Source organism: Cervus elaphus, chromosome 33 (assembly GCF_910594005.1).
Source record: "Cervus elaphus chromosome 33, mCerEla1.1, whole genome shotgun sequence".
Taxonomy (NCBI): domain Eukaryota; kingdom Metazoa; phylum Chordata; class Mammalia; order Artiodactyla; family Cervidae; genus Cervus; species Cervus elaphus.
In genome coordinates, this window is record NC_057847.1 from 57,994,166 (window position 1) to 58,016,329 (window position 22,164).

The 22,164-nt window shown below is 34.1% G+C and overlaps 1 protein-coding gene across 1 annotated transcript in view; it reads left to right on the plus strand.

The window, feature by feature from the left end:
* The window catches only part of LRP1B (LDL receptor related protein 1B), a 2,070,284-nt gene that overhangs the window by 1,714,061 nt on the left and 334,059 nt on the right, over positions 1-22,164 (plus strand). The gene's annotated exons all lie outside the window — the stretch shown is intronic.

Genomic DNA, 22,164 nt, shown 5'->3' on the forward strand with positions numbered 1-22,164 from the left:
TAATTAAAAGTGTGTATAAAAAAGAATTGAATATGCATATACACAACAAAGAATTATAAGGAAATGGAGTATGTCTGCCATGTTTTTCTGACTACTTTTACTTCACTTAGAATCTGGGGTGAAAAAAAAAACAAAAAACTGTTCTCTTCTTGGTGCCTTAGTTTTTCCTCTGAAAACTAAAACATATAGAGTATGTTTATTATTTATTATTACAATTATTTATTATTATTACTCAAAGACTAATAATATCATTTTACATTGCATTAAAGTACACCAATGTTTCTTGAAATATGCACTTTTAAAAAATATATGACTAGGTCTTTCAGGATGGCAGTGTTTCTCAAACATTTACAATTACTAGTTGTTAAGTTAGACTGATCTTTCTTACACTGCAGTCCAGGTTCCATTTGAAATAATTCTGAACTTGCATGACAGGCAAGACTCAGAATATGTATTTTAGCTTATGATTACTAGAGAGGGAAAGGAGCGGGGATAAATTGGTAGATTGAGATTGACATATATGTACTGCTAAATATAAAATAGATAACTAATAAGGACCTACTGTTTTTCAGTACTCTTTTCAATGCTCTATAATGACCTCTATGGGAAAATAATGTAAAAAGCAGCGGATATATGTATGTATGTATGTATATATGTATATATATATACATATATATATACATGTATATATATATAACATTTGCTTTGCTGTAAGCAAAAACTAGCACAACATTTTAAATCAACTATAGTTCAATCAAACTTTTTAAAAAAATTAAAGTTAATTAAAAAATGTTAAAAATAAACTTTTTGGTCTCCTTTTTTTTATTTTTAATTAGAGAATGTTCATGGCAAGAAATACCTTCAATTCTGCATGTATTTATATATCCATCATTACAAATTTTAGTTTAAATGAGGAAGAGCCACTTATTTTATTCAAGCCACTGACTAGAATAAAATTATCTCAGTTTTTATGTTGCAGAAGTTAAGTATTTCATAGGTCAACAAGATCTTTTTTAATATGAAGCAGTTTTCATTGACTTTTGTTTTCCTAGCACAGAATATAGATCATTATACTGACTACCTGAAAATATTCATATTTTCAGTATTTCCACATTGAAGTTTGTACAGAGTGCTTCCCCAGTGGTGCTAGTGGTAAAGAACTTCCCTGCTAATGCAGGAGACATGAGGCATGTCTTCGATTCCTGGGTCAGGAAGATCCCCTGGAGAAGGCATGGCAACCCACTCCAGGGTTCTTGCCTGGTGAATCCCCATGGACAAAGAAGTTTTGTGGGCTACAGTTTGTAGGGTCACAAAGAGTCAGACATGACTGAAGTGACTTAGCACACATGCACACACACAGTGATATAGAAAACAAACTTGATACTGTGTCTGAAAATTCCTCCTGTAACATTTGGAAATAGCATATGTATGACTTATTTGAATAAAGCAGTTTGAAATTCTAAGAGAAATCTCTCTTAGCAGTCAAGCATGCTTTATGTGTAAGGTGACATACATTGCTGAAGGATTACTAATTTATTCCCAGGTTGCACTAAAAGTTTGGAGAAAACTTTGAATGGTTTAGACTCATTACAAATTGGTACAATAGAAAATCTTAATTAAGAATCAAAAGATATAAGAAGAGTTTTTGTTGCAATGTGATATATGTTCATGTACTCAAGGCTCCATTTCCTAAATCCAGTTGTGCTTTAAATTTGCCTTTTCTTTGAATAAAATGCTCTTTAGAGAATACAGAATAAGTTAACTCTTATGTTACTGACTTGATACAACATCCAGAACAGCTTTCTCTCTATTGGTATGCTATCTGCTCCACTTTCATCCAAAGTTCTATACTTCTATTACTAATGAAGAAGCACCAAAGTATTACTACTACATCAAAAAACAACAAACCACAGGCTTTGGGCTGTCCAAACCTTTCATCTTTCTTACTCTTTCTGTTTTTTGATACATTGTGGATGAAGCATGTACTTTGATTTAAACTAATTTGCCCTGGATTAAGATATAATAAATGGTCACAGTAGTTTCAAACTCTGATTGCTTTGTTTTGAATGTAATCCAGACACAACCATCAAAGAAAGCACTACTCTTAACATTAAAACACCACTGAAAGTGGTGGCCTCCCATAAAAAGCAGGCCTGATGAATCGATTTTCTCATCAAATCTTTTTGATAAAATCATGCCATTTTCTGAGTAACCCTCTTCAGTAGGTTTCAATCAACATAGTGACACTAGTAGTCAGGAGTATGGTTGCAACATTAAGAAGACGCTACCCTATTCCTCCAAGTGGAGCTGTGTGACTGTCAACTTTCAGAACAGTATTGCTTTTCAGATTAGTTTTGCCATCTAAGATAATATTTTGTTGGAAAAATTTTAAAAATAATAATGAGAGATGAAAAGAAAAAGCATTTACATAGCCTGACTTCTTTCAGTAATTGCTGAATAAAAAAGATAAAAGGAAGATTATTTCATGGAATCCTTTACTATTAACAGCCTCTAGGTGACTCCACCTATCTCCCCTGATAATTATCTTTGGAGTCTTTATCTGTCTTCTTACATCTGTGTGTGTGTGTGTGTGTGTGTGTATGTGTGTGTGTGTGTACATGCACACACATGCATGTGTATGTGTAGTAATATTTAAGGAGTCATGGAATGGATATGGGATACTTTGTATGCTAAAATTGTTTCTGCAACTTTAGTTCAGTTCGGTGGCTCAGTCCTGTCCAACTCTTTGTGACCCCATGGACTGCAGCACGCCAGGCTTCACTGTCCATCACCAACTCTGACAGCTTGTTCAAACTCATGTCCACTGAGTTGGTGATGCATTCAACCATCCTTTCCTCTGTTGTCCTCTTCTCTACTTGCCTGCAATCTTTCCCAACAGGGACTTTTCCAATGAGTCAGTCTTTTGCATTAGGTGCCCAAAGGATTGGCGTTTCAGATTCAGCATTAGTCCTTCCAATGAATATTCAGGACTGATTTCCTTTAGGATGGACTGGTTGAATCTCCTTGCAGTCCAAGTCTCAAGAGTCTTCTCCAACACCACAGTTCAAAAGCATCAGTTCTTTAGTGCTCAGCTTTCTTTATGGTCCAACTCTCACATCCATGCATGACTACTGGAAAACCCATACCTTTGACTAGATGGATCTTTGTTGGCAAAGTAATATCTCTGCTTTTCAATATGCTGTCTAGGTTGGTCATCACTTTTTTTCCATGGAGCAAGTATCTTTTAACTCCATAGCTGCAGTCACCATCTTCAGTGATTGGAGCCCAAGAAAATAAAGTCTGTCACTCTTTCCAGAGTTTCCCCATCTATTTCCCATTAAGTGATGGTACAAGATGCCATGATCTTAGTTTTCTGAATGTTGAATTTTAAGCCAACATTTTTCACTCTCCTCTTTCACTTTCATCAAATTTCTGCAACTTACTTGACGTCTAACCTTTAAGAATTAGTGTGTTAATCACTCAGTTGTGTCTGACTCTTCGAGACCCCATGGACTGCAGCCCACCAGCCTCCTCTGTCCATGGAATTCTCCAGGCAAGAATGCTGGGGTTGCCATCCCCTTCTCCAAGAAATCACTTGAATTCTTTGAAATCTGCTGGTGTTAAAAAGAGTGTTATTTTATGGGGTAGTTATAAGTATAACACAAATTTAAGTTACTTCTCTTACATTTTTATTTATTTATTTTACTTTTCAAAATAACAGTCTCAAAAGGCTATGAAAAGTAGACCTAGTAGTATAGTGTGTCCTACATATCGGTTTCTTAGCTTCAACAATTCTCACGTAGGATAAGGTTTATTTCCTAAAGACATACTTGTACTCTATGGATTATTTTAAAACAAATCTTAGCCATTAAAACATTCTATCTGTATTTTAGTATATAAATATTAGGAATTTTTATTTTTTTAGTTTTTAAATGCAAAATAACATTATTGTACCTTAAAAATAATACTTCTTTTTATCAAATTACCCAAATTGCAATTTTTTTTTGGAATAATCAATGAAATTGAATTTTAATTTATATACAGTAAAGTCACTTAAAGTAAGTATACAATTTGTTGACTTTTGAAAAATATATAGGGTCATATAATTACCATCACACTCAAGATATATAGCACACCTCTACATTCCACAAATTTTCCTCATGCATTTTTACTGTCTAGGGTGTATGGTAGGTACATATTAATTCTTAAGAAACAAAGAGCTTTCCAAAGTGAATGCACATCATCTTAGTGTCCTGCCAGCACTTTATGACGGTGCTATTCTCACCACTAACGGAGCAAATATTAGTGTCCCTTTGTGGTTTTAATTTGCATTTTCCTATACTAATATTGCTCAGCATCTTTTCATGTTGTTACTAGCCACATGTCTATCTTCTTTGTGAAATATTTGTTAACATATTTTACTGATTTTTATGTATTTGTATTTTTTACCTTCTTATGATGAAGTCCTGGGCTTTAAAATTTACTTTGGATTTAAGTACTTTGCCTGATAATTACGATGTGTAGATTTTCTCCTAGTCTGTGGTTTGCCTTTTTTTTAAATTATATATTTGAAGGCAAAATGTGTTGATTGTGAAGAATTTCAATTTATCAGTTATTTCTTTTATTGTTCACACTTTTTATATTTATCAAAGAAATTTTTGCCCATTTCAAGGTCAAAATGATATTGCTTTTTTTTTTTGCAGAGGTTTTATAATTTAGGGGAAACTATTCAGATTTTTGCCAGTATGTATTAAGATACCTTGTAAATTATTAATTGATTCCTTAATCATTTTGAGGAAATTACCTTCTATTTCTAATTTGTTGATTATTTTATCATGAATGGGTGTTGATTTTTGTCAAATTAGATACTAATTGATTTTTGAATATGAAAGCAACATGACATTCATGAGAATAATCATAATTGACCATCCTTGTCACTGTTTTTACATGAAATTACATTTGCATTGCTATTTTATTTTGTTTGTTTAAAGTATTTTCATTGATCTGAATAAGAAATACTTACCTGTAGATATTTTTTTCTTCTTGTAATGCTTTTGTTGGATTTAGGTGTAGGTTTATTCTAGTCTCATGAAATGAGATGAAAAGTGTTTCTTCTTCCTTTATTTTCTGAGAAAGTTTGTGTAGGTGTTCTTTCTTTCTTGCCTCTATGAGAGAATTCACCACTGGAATTAATTATCTGGGTCTGGAGATCTTCCTCCCTCCCTTTCCTCCTCCCTCTTTCTTTTTTGCTTTCCTTTCTTTCTGTACACACACACTCCTCTCTCTCTCTATATATATATATATACATATATATATATATTTGTATATATCTCCATTGCTCCAATTTCATTTTTTAAAAAAGCCACCCTTTCCTCATGGATTTAACTTTGTACTTTTGTAAAAAATTATGTAAATATCATTAATAGGCTATTGGGGTTTCTTTCTGTCCATAAAAATTTTAGAATCAGTTTGATATTTCCAACAAACTCCCTTACTGGAGTTTTGATTTGGATTTCACTATATTTATAGACAAATTATGTGAGAATTGATATCTTTATAGTAATGAATCTTGTGATTGATAAATATGGTATATTTTGACTTATTAAGGTCTTTAATTCTCTCATTAATGTTTGTCAGTTTTCAGTATATAGATCTTATACATATTTTGTTCAATATATTTTAAGTATTTCATATTTATTATTATGTAATTTTAAATTTTGAAGTAATTTTAGACTTACAAAAAAAGTTAAAAATAATATAAAGCTCATTTATATCCTTTACCAATAATAAAATTCTTACCAAAATACAATTGTGATTTATATAAAATATTAATTGACATACAGATCTTTTTCACATGTTTTCACTTGTACAGCTAACATCTATTTTGTAAACCAGGTTACAATCCTGGAATACATATTGCAATTGGTTGTTATGTTTCCTTATTTGCCTTTAATCTGAGATATTGCCCTAACTGTATTTTGTCTCTTTTTACAAATACATTTAATGAGTATTGTTCTATTTTCTTTAGGATATCCCTCAATTTTGATTCTGAAGGATACTTCGTCATAGTTAAATTCTGGTTAAAATTTTTGGGAGAAAAGCTACATTAGTGATGTTTTCCTCTTTCAACAGTATTATATCAAGGTGAACATCATACTGATATGTCTTGTTAATGATTATATTAACTTGATCATCATTTGGTTTGATCACTCAGATAACCTGACAGACATCTATGCTCTTTTTGCCTATTATTAAATTATTAAGTAGCTGATGGAAATAAGCAGTCCTTGAATTTTAACATTCATTTATGTATCCCTTAGCCATGCTACTCCAGTCCCATCCTCCCATTCCTAGACAACCATGAATCCACTCACCCTGTTTATAGATTTGTCTATCCTGGATATCTACTTTAAATAGCATCATACATTATGTGATCCTCTGTAATTAGCTCCTTTAACTAGTATGCTTTCAAGATTCATTAATATTATACCATGCAACATTTCTTTTCATTGCTGAAGAATATTCCAGTGTATGGGAGTATCACATTTTGTTTATCCACTCATCAGTTACCAGTTGATGGACGTTGGGATTGTTTCCACTCTTTGGCTGTAATGAATAGTGTTGCAATGAATAGTCATGTGCAAATTTTAGTGTGGGAATATATTTTCATTTCTCTATACCAACAGTGAACTTGATGTATCACATAGAAACTGTTTAACAATTTGAAGTATTGTTAGACTGCTTTCTAAAGTGGTTGCACCATTTTACATTCTCACAACTAGTGTATGAGGGTTCATTTCTCTACATCCTTGCCAATAATTGTTATTATTTGTCTTTTGATTATATTCAATTCAGTAGGTTTGAGGTAATATCCCATTCTGGTTTTGATCTGCATTTCCCTGTAGATCAGTCAATTCATTCTTTTGTTCAACAGATATTCTTGATTGTCTAATATGTACAAAATGCTGATCTAAGTGGTTAGCATTCATCAGTGGACACAATAGATAAAGATACCCACTTTCAGGAAGCTTATATTCCAGCAGGAGAAGACAGATAGCAAACAGTAAACCTAAGTACAAAGTAGAGTAGCATCAGTTAAGTTCAGTCACTCAGTCATGTCCGACTCTTTGCAACCCTATGAACTGTAGCATGTCAGACTGCCCTGTCCAGCACCATCTCTCAGAACTTTCTCAAACTCATGTCCATCGAGTCAGTGATGCCATCCAACCATCTTATCCTCTGTTGTCCCCTTCTCCTCCTGCCTTCAATAGAGTAGCATAGGGGAATTGGATGTGACACAGCAGAGGTATACAGGTTATAGTAAGAAACTCAAGATAAACCTCTTTCATAGGTGATATTTGAGCTAATTCTAGAAGGAATGAGCTTGTTTGCCATGTGGATATTTTGGAGGCAGAGTCCCTCAGGAATAGACAACAGCCATTGTGAAGACGTTGTGAGACATAATGACCTTGTGAGATATACATGTGAGACATAATCGAGAGGCTGCTGTAGCTAAAACAGAGAGAATACTTGAGCATGGAGGTGATTAGTAGCTGATTATTCTAGAGAGGTAAAGGGGCCAAGTCTTATAGGACATTATAGACCATTTCACTGACTTCAGAGGATCTTGAAAAAGATTAACAAACACATTCATCTCCAGATGTAAGAAGGATGATGCTACTTTTACTCACTTTGTTTTTGCATTTGTGTTATTTTTAAGCTTTTGTTTTGAATTTTTGCTTCATCTAATAGCCTCCTGTTGAATAAAATTAATTTTATTAGGACACATTTTTAAAGCACATTCCTTAATGTTAAAAATTATAGGAATTCAGATTTAATAACCATGCAAGACTCCAATTCTAAAAATAGACAGCGTTAGAAAAAAGCATTCCTCAAGAAACGGATGAATGTCTGCTTCTAAGGAAAAAGATGTGAGGTTGTAAGTTGCAGATGGGAAGGAGTGTGTGCATAATTATTGTGATTGTTAAAAATAAGTTGAATTCACTTGGTATATAAATTATACGCCAATGAATTTGATTGAAAATGAAAATAATATGCATAATTAAGGGAGATGTATATATGAAATTATATATGATTATGCAGTTATATCCTATAGTAGTTTTTATTGAATTTGAGTTTTTTTAAAATTATGTCTTTCAATTTGATTAATCAAAAAAATTTTAGGATGACATTACCATGTATTTATGAAAATTCAAATATATTTTTATAATTTACCTTCCCACTGTTCCATATATATTTATAAATACATGCATATTTATTAAATTAACTGTGGAGTAGCCTATGGCTACATGTGTAGCATTTACAAGGTACAATATATCAATAATATAATAATATACATTATATTATGATTTTATTTACATATACTTTTATATTACAAAAAATAAAATAATTAAGTAAACATTTTAGATATAACCTTTAATCATACATCTTTTGTCACTTTACAAAGTGATATTTAACAATTCAAATGAGGTTTGCTTTTTTGTTTTGGTTTTGCTCTTGGCTAGCAATCCTAAGAATGTTCAGAGAAGCATGAACTTCCATTTTCCTACATACACAACAAACAAAAATCTTTTACTTCCAGAATTGTAAATCTGCTCAATATAACTCCATCACTTGCAGTTCTAATACTGAAGGTGATCAGAGTTTTAAAACAGATAAAATCTATTCTCAAAGTTTATATTAGAATATTTTGCAACATTTTAAAAAATAAGAATAAAACAAGTGTATTTAAGATTCTAAACCTACCTTTACAAACCTATTTAAATCCTATTACATTCATGCAAAGATATAATTATAGCTAACATTTATGAAAAGCTTACTTATGTGACCATGCTAAGGATTTTATATGTATCATTTCTGAAATTTTATGATAAATATTAATTCTTTGGTTATTTTAAAAGCGAGAAAAGAGAGGCCTGGAAAAGTGAAATAACAAGCCCCAGGTTGCAAAATAAGAGAATGTGCTAGACATGATCCCAAACATTCTAACTTCAGAGCCCAGGCTCATTGTCCTAGGCAAAAGTTTCTTTTAAATGTAGTAAGTGCTAAGTTGTAGTCACATAATCACATACATTGAAAAATATATATTCATGCAAACAAATAATCATCCTTTTATGCAGGATAATGTTTAACGTCTTACAAAGTAGCATTTAAAATAATATTTAAATTTTGTTTGATAGTAGGTCTTTATTTGAAAAATTAAGACTAGTAATTCAGTATAAAGAGTTGTATTTAGACAATGACCTAGAGAGTAATACTGTCAAATGTATGATATAATCCTGAGAAGATGATGTCTATCGTTCTTCAGTAAAACAAGCTAGTAATACCTTTTTGTAAAGAAAAGAGTTTATCTTTCTGTACATAATAAAGTACAAAGTTGAATTCAAAGTTCATATAAAGGTATACTAAAAACAAAAAATGAATAAATAAATACAAATATGGGAAGAAAAAATAAAAAATACAGAGGGAAGTGTTTTTTAAATCACTCATTTATTGATTGATTTGACCAATAAGTAATCATTGAATGTTAAATATGTTCTATTCTATTTATCTATGCATAAAAATATTTTTATCTATAGATTTGAAAAAATGTTCTTATCATAGCCCCTGATAAGTGTTATAATGAATGTGTGTTGAAACTGTTTGAATCTGCAGAAGAAGCTGTATTGCTTCAGGCAGCTGGGAAGGAATTCCCAAAAGAAGTAACTCTTGAATTGGGTCTTGCAATGGAAGGATCTGGAAGGAATTCAAAGCAGAAGGAACTAACTAAAAAATATACTACTTTTCTTAGAAAGTTTATTCTTTTTTTTTTTTTTTTTTTTAGAAAGTTTATTCTTTATGGATACAAATCAGTTTATGAATCCCAAACTGTCTGTGATGTGAAAGTCGCTCAGTCGTGTCTGACTCTTTGTGACCCTCTGGACTATACAGTTCATGGAATTCTCCAGGACAGAATACTGGAATGGGTAGCCTTTCCCTTCTCCAGGGGATCATCCTAATCCAGGGGTCGAACCCAGGTCTTCCACATTGCAGGCCGATTCTTTACCAGCTGAGCCACAAGGGAAGCCCAAAAACTGTCTAAATATACCTAAGTCCGAATTTTGGATAAACTGTAATTTTAGTAACTATAATCATATATGGAGCCAAGACAATCAAGACTTGCTCAAAGTCCATTCAACATTGGCTGTAACACTTCAGGAACATCACAGTTTATTTTTTTTTCTCATTAGTCTTTTGAGTAATCTAAGAGAATATATTATCCATCCTGTTTCTTTGGGAAGGGAGCCGAGTCATTGCCTTTTACTATCATATTTTCCAGATTAAGAGTCCCAAGAAGCCAAAAACTTATTCAAGGAAAAATAATGAGTCTCATAATAGGGTTCTTTCTACCACTTCTCTCTAGCATATCTACCAGATCTTTTCTCCATCCTCCTCCACTGTTCTCTTCCTCCTAAAGACTTACCTATGTAGTCAAATGGCTCCCTGTCCTCTGGCTTTTGGTTGAGTGTGATCAATAGAGAGATCAGAAAGAGAGAGTATAAAATCAAAATAATCCATTCTCTAATCTCTCTCTGAAGAGTCTGCCCCTCTAACAAAGGCTAGTAACTCTTCTCACACAATAAGTAGCCTTTTAGATGATTGCTGTGAATGTTGTTCTTTTCAAATTTGATTGTACACTAATGACATTTAAACATTTTATATTTGTCCTGCAAACATACACAGACAAGTTAAATATAGATGGCTATCCATAAGCTAAATATTTCTCAGTTTCAAGTTGCTTATTTACCTCATCTGCATTTTCTCCCAGGCTAAAAAACAGCAATTGTTTCTTTGCAATCTGTAACACTTTGTCATGCCTGACTATGGCGGGGGCCAAGTTGTCATTTCTCATAATGATCATTTATGATCTTGTCAGTGAGGTGATCGGATTGGATATTTGGAAAGCTTCCTGTTTGCTTGGCTTTTAAATTGTTTGATTTAATATTTAGCATCTGGGTATTGGAAATATGTTGTCTGGCTTGTAAAACTGAATATTTTTTTATTCCTTGATTAGTTCCAGCACTTCTACCAATAAAGTGTCAGTAAAGTTTCAAGACAGGAAAAGACATATTTTAGTCTCTAAATTCCTGACACATAGCTTTAAGTCAATTGTAGTTGTGAATTACCAATTTAATTGTATGTATGAGGAAACACATGAGATTAAGTGATTAAGTGACATACATTATCTGAATTAACAATATTATTTTGAAACATGAACCTGTGTATAGGTTCAAGGTTAAAGTACCTGAAAATAATGTCATAATGGTGTATTGCCACATAACATGGTAGCATGTGATTTATGATGACAAAGCTTCTGTGTTGTAAATAAAAATGCTGATTAAGCTTGCAAGGTACAGTATTTAAGAAATTATGATTAAAATGTTTAACACAGAGATGAGAAAGCATAATTTGTGGATTTCACTTCTCTTTTCCACATGGAACTCTCACCAGTGAAATGTCTAAAGTCAGCTCAATTCTTAGTGGAAACTATTGTACTCTATGAAAATAGCATGCATAATTATAGACTAATTGAATGTTTTTTCCCCTTTCTCTGTGTCAGCAGAAGTAGAGAAGTAAACTACTAAGCTCAATCAGGATGAAAATTTACAAAAGTAGTGCATGCCAAATTGCTTTTGGTAGCAACAAAGAAAAACTTTCATTGTGATAAAAATAACTATTCCTATCCATAAAAAATAACTATTTTAATTTACATTTAGCTAATATAATTTATTTTTCATTCTTAATGATTTAGCAGTGTTTACTGAGTGTCTATTTTGTTCATGTAAAATATGATACTAAATAGAAAAAAGGATTGAAGAAATTGCTGTAGTCCCTAACTTAAGGAGCATATATGTAATAATAAAAGCAGTATACATACATATATATCTGATAATATCCAATAGTTTCTCCTATCTCTTTTACCAAGTCAGATTTTGTATATACAAGTTAATTCAGATCTTAGTTGCTTTGGGTCTGAAATAGCCTCAAATCATTGAGTAAATATGTGGCTTTGGGCTGATTTCATAAACTTATTAAGCTTCAATCCTCATCAATAAAATATGAACTGAGATAGTAACCACCAGATAAATTAGTATGAGATTAAATTTTGTATGATACATACAATACCTGCATATCCTGTGTATCATAAGCATTCAGGAAGTGTTAAATCTTCATGAGAGTTAACTACCATTGTTTATTTAAAAAAAAAAAAAGGTAAAAGGATGAATGAATGGTGAGTGATGAAAACCCTTGTGAGTTCTGATAAAAAGTTTAATAGAGAGTCATTAGTTTGCAAGTGCTTCCCTAATATTTGTATTCTTCATCTTTCTTGCTCAAAATACCAAAAGTGTTATGTTTTGTCTGGACAAATGCGGTTGATCTTAGCTGGTCTCCCTGAAAGTCTTTTTGTTCTTATCTAATCTACTGTCTACACCAGAGGCAGAATAATCTTTAAACTACAAAGCAATAATGACATTTGTATGCTTTAAAAATTAATAATTTACTACTACTTTCAGAACAGACTCATGACCTTGGCCTATAGGAAGGAAGGCCCTACATATTTGCCCTTCTGTCGTTTCTCACCAGCTCCTCATGGGATCTTCTCCCTAGATGTCTGAGTGATAATCATGCTCACTTAACCTCTTCTCCTTTTCCCAGCACTTCCTCTCAGCTTTTGCACCTTGCATCCCCATTGTCAAAAGCTTTACCTTCTCTTTTCATTGCACTACCTATTCATCCTTACTTCTCTCAGGAAAATCTTCCCAGGTAGCATAGTATAGAAGTTATCATTTCTAGTAATATTTCCATCATATTTCTTTTATTTTGTTGATTTAAAAATATTTATTGAAATTTAAGCAGATATAAATCTTAAAACCTGACTCTTCAAAAAGGAACAAAGTAAAGCAGTCTTATTTGGCTACTGTTGCTATAACAAGCTTCCCAGGTGGAGCTAGTGGTAAAGAACCTGTCTGCCAAATACAGGAGACAGCCAGTTCAATCTCTGGGTCAGGAAGATCCCCTGGAGGAGAAAATGGCAACCCACTTCAGTACTCTTGCCTGGAGAATCCCATTGACAGAGGGGCCTGGTGAGCTACAGTCCATGGGGTTACAAAGAGCTGGACTTGACTGAAGTGACCTAGAACATGTGCACCTTATAACAAAGTACCATTGACTGGCTGATTTAAACAACAGGCGTTCATTTCTCATGGTTCCGGCTGAGGAATCTGAGCTCAGCGTGCCAGCATGTTTGGGTTCAAGTGACAACCTTCTTCCTGGCTTGCAGTGGCTCCTTTCTTGCTGCATATCCTCCCATGAAGAACAAGAGAGAGCTTTTCTTCTTCCTATAAGTGCACTGATCCCATCACAGGGTCCTCACCCACATGACTTCATCTAACTGAATTACCTCCCAAAGGTCCCACCTACAAGTATCACATGGTGGGTTACAAGGTTAAGATTTCAACATATGAATTTCAGGGCTACACAAACACTCAGTCCATAACATTATTTTAGGTGATCTTCTATACTCCTGAAATATTAACTATGGGATAACATGTTATTTCCAAAGAAATACAAATGAGGAATGTTAAATTAAACTTTTACACTTTTAAAAATCATTAGTCTTTTCAGATTTCCTATAGGGTAAAAACGCTGGAGGTGGGCATGGCAACCCACTCCAGTATTCTTGCCTAGAGAATTCCCATGGACAGAGGAGCCTGGTGGGGAACAGTCCATGGGGTTGTGAAGAGTCAGACGTGACTGAGCGACTAAGCACAGCACAGCACGTAGGGTACAAAGTCCATTTAACATTAGTTTTCCCCATGCTGTAGTTCTGTAGCTGTGTGTGTGTGTGTGTGTGTGTGTGTCTGTGTGTGTGTGCGCGCGCGCACGCGCGTGTGTATGTGTGTTTGGAGGGGTGAAGGCAAGGTGAAAACCACTATTATACAGCAATGCATCTTGCACTTAGATCAGTAAAATTGTTCTAAGCACAGAGCACAGAAGAACATATAGAAGAATTCTCTTGTCCCCTTGTAAAATAAAGTGTTCTAATACGTGACAGATCAAGAAGGACGTCTTTTTATCATCTTTAAAGAAGGTAAATTTTGGATATAGTTGCTTTTTTTTTAAGTTAAACTTTTTAAATGGATTTTACCTAATCTCAAGAAACTTTGGATAGCTCATGTGTCTGTCAATTTGTAAAGAAATATATATATATATATATATATATATATATATATATATATATAAAATCTAAAATGATAAGCAGTTAGATTTGTGTGGTAAGATTGTTATTTATTTTACTTTTGTGCTTTTCTCTGTTTTATATTTCTTACTTTTTAAAGTGAATTCCCAAACAGCAGCATCAGCAACACTTGGAAGTTTGTTAGAAATGAAGAATCTGAGGTTCCAATCTTAATTTATTGCATCAGAATATGAGTTTTAACAAATCTCAAAGTGAATTGTATGTATATTACTACTTGAGAAACATTGCCCTATAGAACAGAAATTACTTATATAATCAGAATAAAAATGAATTGTTTCTATAAGAGAGTAATTGCCAGTTAATTAAGAATGGATGAGGGAAAATTTTGGAAATTAGGAAGGTGACATTGTTAATAATCTCATAATAATTTAGAGTTTGATATAGGATGGAGTAGAGAAAGAGGACTTTTTTTTTTAAATTATCACATTCTCAGGATTATCTGTTTTCTCTAAAACACATCAATTTTAGTGGTCAGTAAATGGTTTAACCCTAGAATGTTTTAATTCCTAAGAAGGCAATATGTGGCACTACAAAGGGTATTTGTTTCTTCAGGATCCTTCCCATGAAGTCATCATTCATGTGAAAGTTCCTTTATAATTTTTTTTTTTTCTGATTACAGGGAAAAGTAACCTAGCTAGGTCTCTGTTTAACATATTTAATATCTCAAGGCCAAAGAATCTAATTGATTTATTTATTTCTACAAAAATATTCCTATTGAGTTTTCTTAGCTTGATTTTTATATAAAAATAACTATTTTATAATAGACCTGGAGGCAGAAATTACAAAAGTTACTATTGAACTTAGCTATGACAGGTAAATTAGACAAATATATATATATATATATATATATATATATATATATATAGTAATATAAGATAGTCAAAACATTTCTGCATATATCCTTATAACAGTCTTGTGAAATTGTTGAAACAGGTTTTAATCACCTCCAAAATAAAGATGAGAAAGCTACATTTTTTTTTTAAAGTAAAGCATCTTCCCCAAATCCACTCTGCTCAAGAATGATCAAGTTTCCCTTTTAATGTGGACCTAATGAGCCCTTCCCATTATAACACAATGATTTCTAAAATAGAGATAACTGAGTAAATTCTATATCTGTGAATTGGATGTTAATTATCAAGCCCTCCTGACTGTGATGTTGAAGGCAAAAAGTCAATTTCTTTATTGACTTTTTCAATAAAATATGTTCCAACATATTCCCAACAAATATGTTCCAACATCACCATTTATGTATTTTGTCCACAATAAGGAGACAAAAATTTCTTCTAAATGAAACCAAGCAAAATAAATTATATCAATGCCTTGAGAGGTATTCTTTGAAACTTTTGCTGTCTTAGAGGCAAAGTATTATAGACTTCACTTCTTTAAAACTTAGAGTCCTTTCTTTCCCTCTTCTTTTGTATGTTTATTATTCAATTATTAAGTTATATCTCATCTCCTTGCTAGAAGAGAAAATTCATATTGGTTTCTCTCTTCTAGAAATCTGAGTACTTCATTCACCTAAGAGGTATGCTTAAATTTTAAACCATCCCTTAGATCATTCACTGATTTTCTAAAGAGTTCAGAGGAGTTATTTGGATAGGTCCCCTATGGATTAGATTTAGAAGCAAAAGTTAAACAAAAATGACTAGACAGCAAATATGTCTATTTTCTGGTTTATCTTGTCCTTCTTAATACTGTTGCAGTCATATATACTTAATGTTATTTCTGAAAATACATTTTTTTAAATTACTGGCCTTTATTTTAAAAAAACTCAGATATGATTTACATACATTAAAATTTAAATATTTAAATTGTAAAAATCTTCACACACATACACATGCACATTTTCTGTGAGTCATCATCACATCAAGATAATGAACATATCAATGAGTTCTACAGATTTTGTTATTTCCCTTTTTAATCCTTCTCTTCGCACTCTACTCCTTCCCACTCTATCCCCAGGAAGCGTTTTTGTTGTGGTTTTTTTGTTGTTTTTGTTTTTTCTGTTACTACAGATTATTTCTCATTTTGTAGAAGCTTATATGAATGGCAGCATATACTTTATACTCCCTTTTGTCTGGCTTCTTTCACTCAGCATGATTGTTTTGAAATTTATCCACAGTGTGACATACATCAATAATTCATCCTTTTTATTTCTCAGTAGTATTACATTGAATGTGTTAAGGAAAACAGTATCTATGACTCTTGTCAAAATGGTAAATCAGACTTTATTCAGAACTATCAGGATAGATATAGAGATTATTGCAGGGGGGTTTTGCAGTGGAAGAGAGAGGCTGAGCTCAACTCTAAATAGAAGGAAAGTAGACATTTATAGCCAGGGAGCAGACAGGCTGTCAGTGGATGGACAATTAATATGAGGAAATGTCAGAGGTAAGGGAAAATCCTGGCTAAAGTGGCCTAACAAGATTCTTGGTGAAGAGAGACATAGGTGATCAGAAAAAAAATTTTGTTTTCTTGCCTAATTATACAGGCTATTAACCCTAAGATAATGTGTGATAGAAATAGTAAGAATGATTATTCCTGTCCCATTCTTAGTTTTATCTCTATTCCTAGTTCCAGTCTGAGTTTCTGTCAGGAATGGATGTTAGATCCAACCAATAAATTATCTGCTTTTATTGAGATATTCCTAGGGGATTTCTTATTTTGCCTGTTAATGTGGTAAATTATGCTGATAGGCTTTAAAAATGCTAACTAAACCTGTATTCCTTGGATAAACCTCACTGCATGATTATGTATTACTAATATTATTGATCCCAAAAAGCTATCTTTTACTTTCATTGATTTCCCCCTGCTTTTTTATTTCCTGTTTCTTATTTACTTGTTCTCTCTTCCAATTTTTATTTAATTTAGTAAGTGTGATTCTTGACCCATGTAAATTTTGGAAACTCTTTTCTCTAATCCCTTTGAATGCCTCATGCACATGTGCAGGTACTTATTTCAGTTCAATTCAGTAGCTCAGTTATGTTTGATTCTTTGCAAACCAATGAATGGCAGTACGCCAGGCTTCCTTGTCCATCACCAACTCCTGGAGCTTGCTCAAACTCATGTACATCGAGTAGGTGATACTGTCCAACCATCTGTCGTCCCCTCCTCCTTCTGCCTTCAATCTTTCTCAGCATCAGGGTCTTTTCCAATGAGTCAGTTTTTCACATCAGGTGGCCAAAATCTTGGATTTCAGCTTCAGCATCAAGTCCTTCCAATGAATATTCAGGACTGATTTCCTTTAGGATGAACTGGTTGGATCACCTTGCAGTCCAAGGGACTCTCAGGGTCTTGTCCACACCACAGTTCAAAAGCATCAATTCTTCAGCAATCAGCTTCTTTATGGTTCAACTCTCACATCTATAAATGACTACTGGAAAAACCATAGCTTTGACCAGCTGGACAAAGTAATGTCATTAGCAAAGTACTGTCTCTGCTTTTTAATATGCTGTCTAGGTTGGTTATAGCTTTCCTTTCGAGGAGCAAGCATCTTAATTTCATGACTGCAGTCACCATGTACAGTGATTTTGGAGACTAAGAAAATAAAGTCTGTAATTGTTTCCAAAGATTCCCCATCCGTTTGCCATGAAGTGATGGGACCGGATGCCATAATCTTAGTTTTCTGAATGTTGAGTTTTAAGTCAACTTTTTCATTCTCTTCTTTCACTTTCATCAAGAGGTTCTTTGATGAAGAGTTCTTCTTCACTCTCTGCCATAAGGGTGGTGTCATCTGCATATCTGAGGTTATCGATATTTCTCCCAACAATTTTGATTCCAGCTTGTGCTTCATCCAGCCCAGCATTTTGCATGATGTACTCTGCATAAAAGTTAGATAAGCAGGTGACAATATGCAGCTTTGATGTACTCCTTTCCCAATTTGGAACCAGTATGTTGTTCCATGTCCAGTTCTAACTGTTGCTTCTTGACCTGCATACAGGAGTCCTGCCTGAGAAAGGAGGCAAGTCATATGGCCTGGTATTTCCATGTCTTTAAGAATTTTCCACACTTTGCTGTGATCCACACAGTCAAAGGCTTTGGCATAGTCAATAAAGCAGAAGTAGATGCTTTTTGGGAACTTTCTTGCTTCTATGATGATCCAATGGATGTTGGCAATTTGATCTCTGCTTCCTCGGCCTTTTCTAAATCCAGCTTGAACATCTAGAAGTTCACAGTTCACTTACTGTTGAAGCCTGGCTTGGAGAATTTTGAGCATTTTTTGCTAGCGTGTGAGATGAGTGCAATTGTGTGGTAGTTTGAACATTCTTTGGGATTGCCTTTCTTTGGGATTGGAATGAAAACTGACCTTTTCCAGTCCTGTGGCCACTGCTGAGTTTTTCAAATTAGCTGGCAAATTGAGTGTAGTAGCATTTTAACAGCATTGTCATTTAGGATGTGAAATAGCTCAACCTGAATTCAACCACCCCCACTAGCTGAGTTCCTAGTGATGCTTCCTAAGGCCCACTTGACTTCACATTCCAGGATGTCTGGCTCTAGGTGAGTGATCACACCATCCTGATTATCTGAGTTATGAAGATCTTTTTCCTATAGTTCTTATGTGTATTCTTGCTACCTCTTCTTAATATCTTCTGCTTCTGATATGTCTATATTATTTCCGTCATTTTTTGTGCCATCTTTATATGAAGTATTCTGCTGGTATCTCTAAATTTATTGACGAGATCTCTAGTCTTTCCCATTCTATCGTTTTTCTCTATTTCTTTGCGCCGATCACCGAGGAAGGCTTTCTTATGTCTCCTTGCTATTCTTTGGAACTCTTCATTCAAATATGTATATCTTTCTTTTTTCTCCTTTGCCTTTAGTGTCTCTTCTGTTTTCCACTATTTGTAAGGCCTCCTCAGATAACCATTTTGCTTTTTTCATTTATTTTCCTTGGCGTTTTTTATTGATCATTGCCTCCTGTACATGTCATGGATGTAGGAGATCATGTAGGATGTCATGAACCTCTGTCCATATTTCTTCAGGCACTCTCTAATCCCTTGAATCTCTTTCTCACTTCCACTGTATAATCATAAGGGATTTGATTTAGGTCATACCTGAATGGTCTTGTAGCTTTCCCTACTTTCTTCAATTTAAGTCTGAATTTGGCAATGAGTTCATGATATGAGCCACAGTCAGCTCCAGGTCTTGTTTTTGCTGACTGTATAGAACTTCTATTTCTGCTTTATTGACTATGACAAAGCCTTTGACTGTGTGGATCACAATAAACTGTGGAAAATTCTGAAAGAGATGGGAATACCAGACCACCTGACCTGCCTCTTGAGAAACCTCTATGCAGGTCAAGAAGCAACTGTTAGAACTGGACATAGAACAAGAGACTGGTTCCAAATAGGAAAAGGAGTATGTCAAGGCTGTATATTGTCAACTTACTTATTTAACTTACATGCAGAGTACATCATGAGAAACGCTGGGCTCGAGAAAACGCAAGATGGAATCAACATTGCTGGGAGAAATATCAATAACCTCAGATATGCAGATGACTCTGCCCTTATGACAGAAAGTGAAAAAGAACTAAAGAGCCTATTGATGAAAGTGAAAGAGGAGAGTGAAAAAGTTGGCTTAAAAATCAACATTCAGAAAACTAACATCATGGCATCCTGTCCCATCACTTTATGGCAAATAGATGGGGAAACAGTGGCTGACTTTATTTTTCTGGGCTCCAAAATCACTGCAGATGGTAACTGCAGCCATGAAATAAAAAGATGCTTACTCCTTGGAAGGAAACTTATGACCAACCTAGACAGCATATTAAAAAGCAGAGACATTACTTTGTCAACAAAGGTCCGTCTAGTCAAGGCTATGGTTTTTCCAGTGGTCGTGTATGGATGTGAGAGGTGGACTATAAAGAAAGCTGAGCACCGAAGAATTGATGATTTTGAACTGTGGTGTTGGAGAAGACTCTTGAGAGTCCCTTGGACTGCAAGGAGATCCATCCCAAATGAGATCAGTCCTGGGTGTTCATTGGAAAGACTGGTGTTGTAGCTGACACTCCAATACTTTGGCCACCTGATGAAAAGAGCTGACGCTTTGGAAAAGACCCTGATGCTGGGAAAGTTTGAAGGCAGGAGGAGAAGGGGACGGCAGAGGATGAGATGGCTGGATGGCATCACCGACTCAATGGACATGGGTTTGGGTGGACTCAGGGAGTTGGTGATGGACAGGGAGGCCTGGTGTGCTGCGGTTCATGGAGTTGCAAAGAGTCGTACATGACTGAGCGACTGAACTGAACTCAACTGATAGAACTTCTGCATCTTTGGCTGCAAAGAATATAGCCAATCTGATTTTTGTACTGACCATCTGATGAGGTCCATGTGTAGAATTTTCTCTTTTGTTGTTGCCTCTGACCTGCTTTGTTTTGTACTCCAAGGCCAAATTTGTCTGTTACTCCAGGCATCTCTTGACTTCCTGCTTTTGCGTTCCAGTCCCCTATAATGAGAAGGATATCTATTTTGGGTATTAATTCTAGAACGTCTTGTAGGTCTTCATAGAACTTTTGAACTTCAGCATTACCGGTTGGAGTATGGACTTGGATTACTGTGATATTGAATGATTTGCCTTGGAAATGAACAGAGATCGTTCTGTCATTTGGGGGATTACACCCAAGAAGTGCATTTCAGTTTTTTGCTGACTATGAGGGCTACTCCATTTCTTCTAAGGGATTCTTGCCACAGTAGTAGATATAATGGTCATCTGAGTTAAATTTGCCCATTCAGTGCTGTTGCCTTGAGAACCCCATGAACAGTATGAAAAGGCAAAATGATATGATACTGAAAGATGAACTCCCCAGGTCTGTAGGTGCCCATTATGCTACTGGAGAAGAATGGAGAAATAACTCTAAAAAGAATGAAGAGACAGAGCCAAAGCAAAAACAACACCCAGTTGTGACTGGTGATGGAGGTAAAGTCCGATGCTGTAAAGAGCAATATTACATAGGAACCTGGAATGTTAGGTCCATGAATCAAGGTAAATGGGCTTTAGTACATGGCTGAATACTCCAGGAGGACCCTGTGCAGATATCCAGAGTTCTCCCTCTGGTACATTCTCTTCTCTAACACTCTGCCTTGTGAGATCTGGCCATATCACTCTCCCATAACTCCCATAACTCTTAGCTCTCTCCACTCAGAGAGTTCCCTGATCTCTATTGAGTCCCCCTGCACTGTGTCACTATTGGTCACTGTCTCAGGTTACAAACTGTGGAGGTTATGGGACTCACTTGGTTTATTTCCTGTTACATAGGAATCACTGTCATTCCTTACCTGATATCCAATTTGTTGAAAAGACTTGTTTTATATATTTTGCTTAGTTTTTTAGTTGTTTTATTGGGAAGGGAAATCTAGTCCCTTTTACTTCATCTTGATCTGAGTGAAACTTTTTGGTCTTTACTTTTAAATTTTTATTGCCAATGCATGGATATCCTGCTAAATCATTTGTGTCATCTAAAGGAATAACCTGTATAAAATTGTATTGTGTATTTTGTATACAGTTCTGAAGGCTTAATGAGTATTTACTACATATCTAATGATTTCTTAATAAAAATGTTTGATAGTAATAATAGTTAATCTCATATTTTTGTCTTGATTTTGGTTTATAATACTAAAAGTACACAATTGCTTAAAGTGAATGACTATTAAATAGAAATATACTTCAAAATATTAAGTAAGCACATTACAAAAGGTAAGGATGGTTATGATATTTAAAATAAACCTTAATACAGTCAGTGAAATGTATTTTTATCTGATTATTTCAATTGATTAAAATAAACTAATAATCTCTTTTTTTGAGAAAAATAATATGCAGATAGTTTCATTTTTAAAAATATGATATTT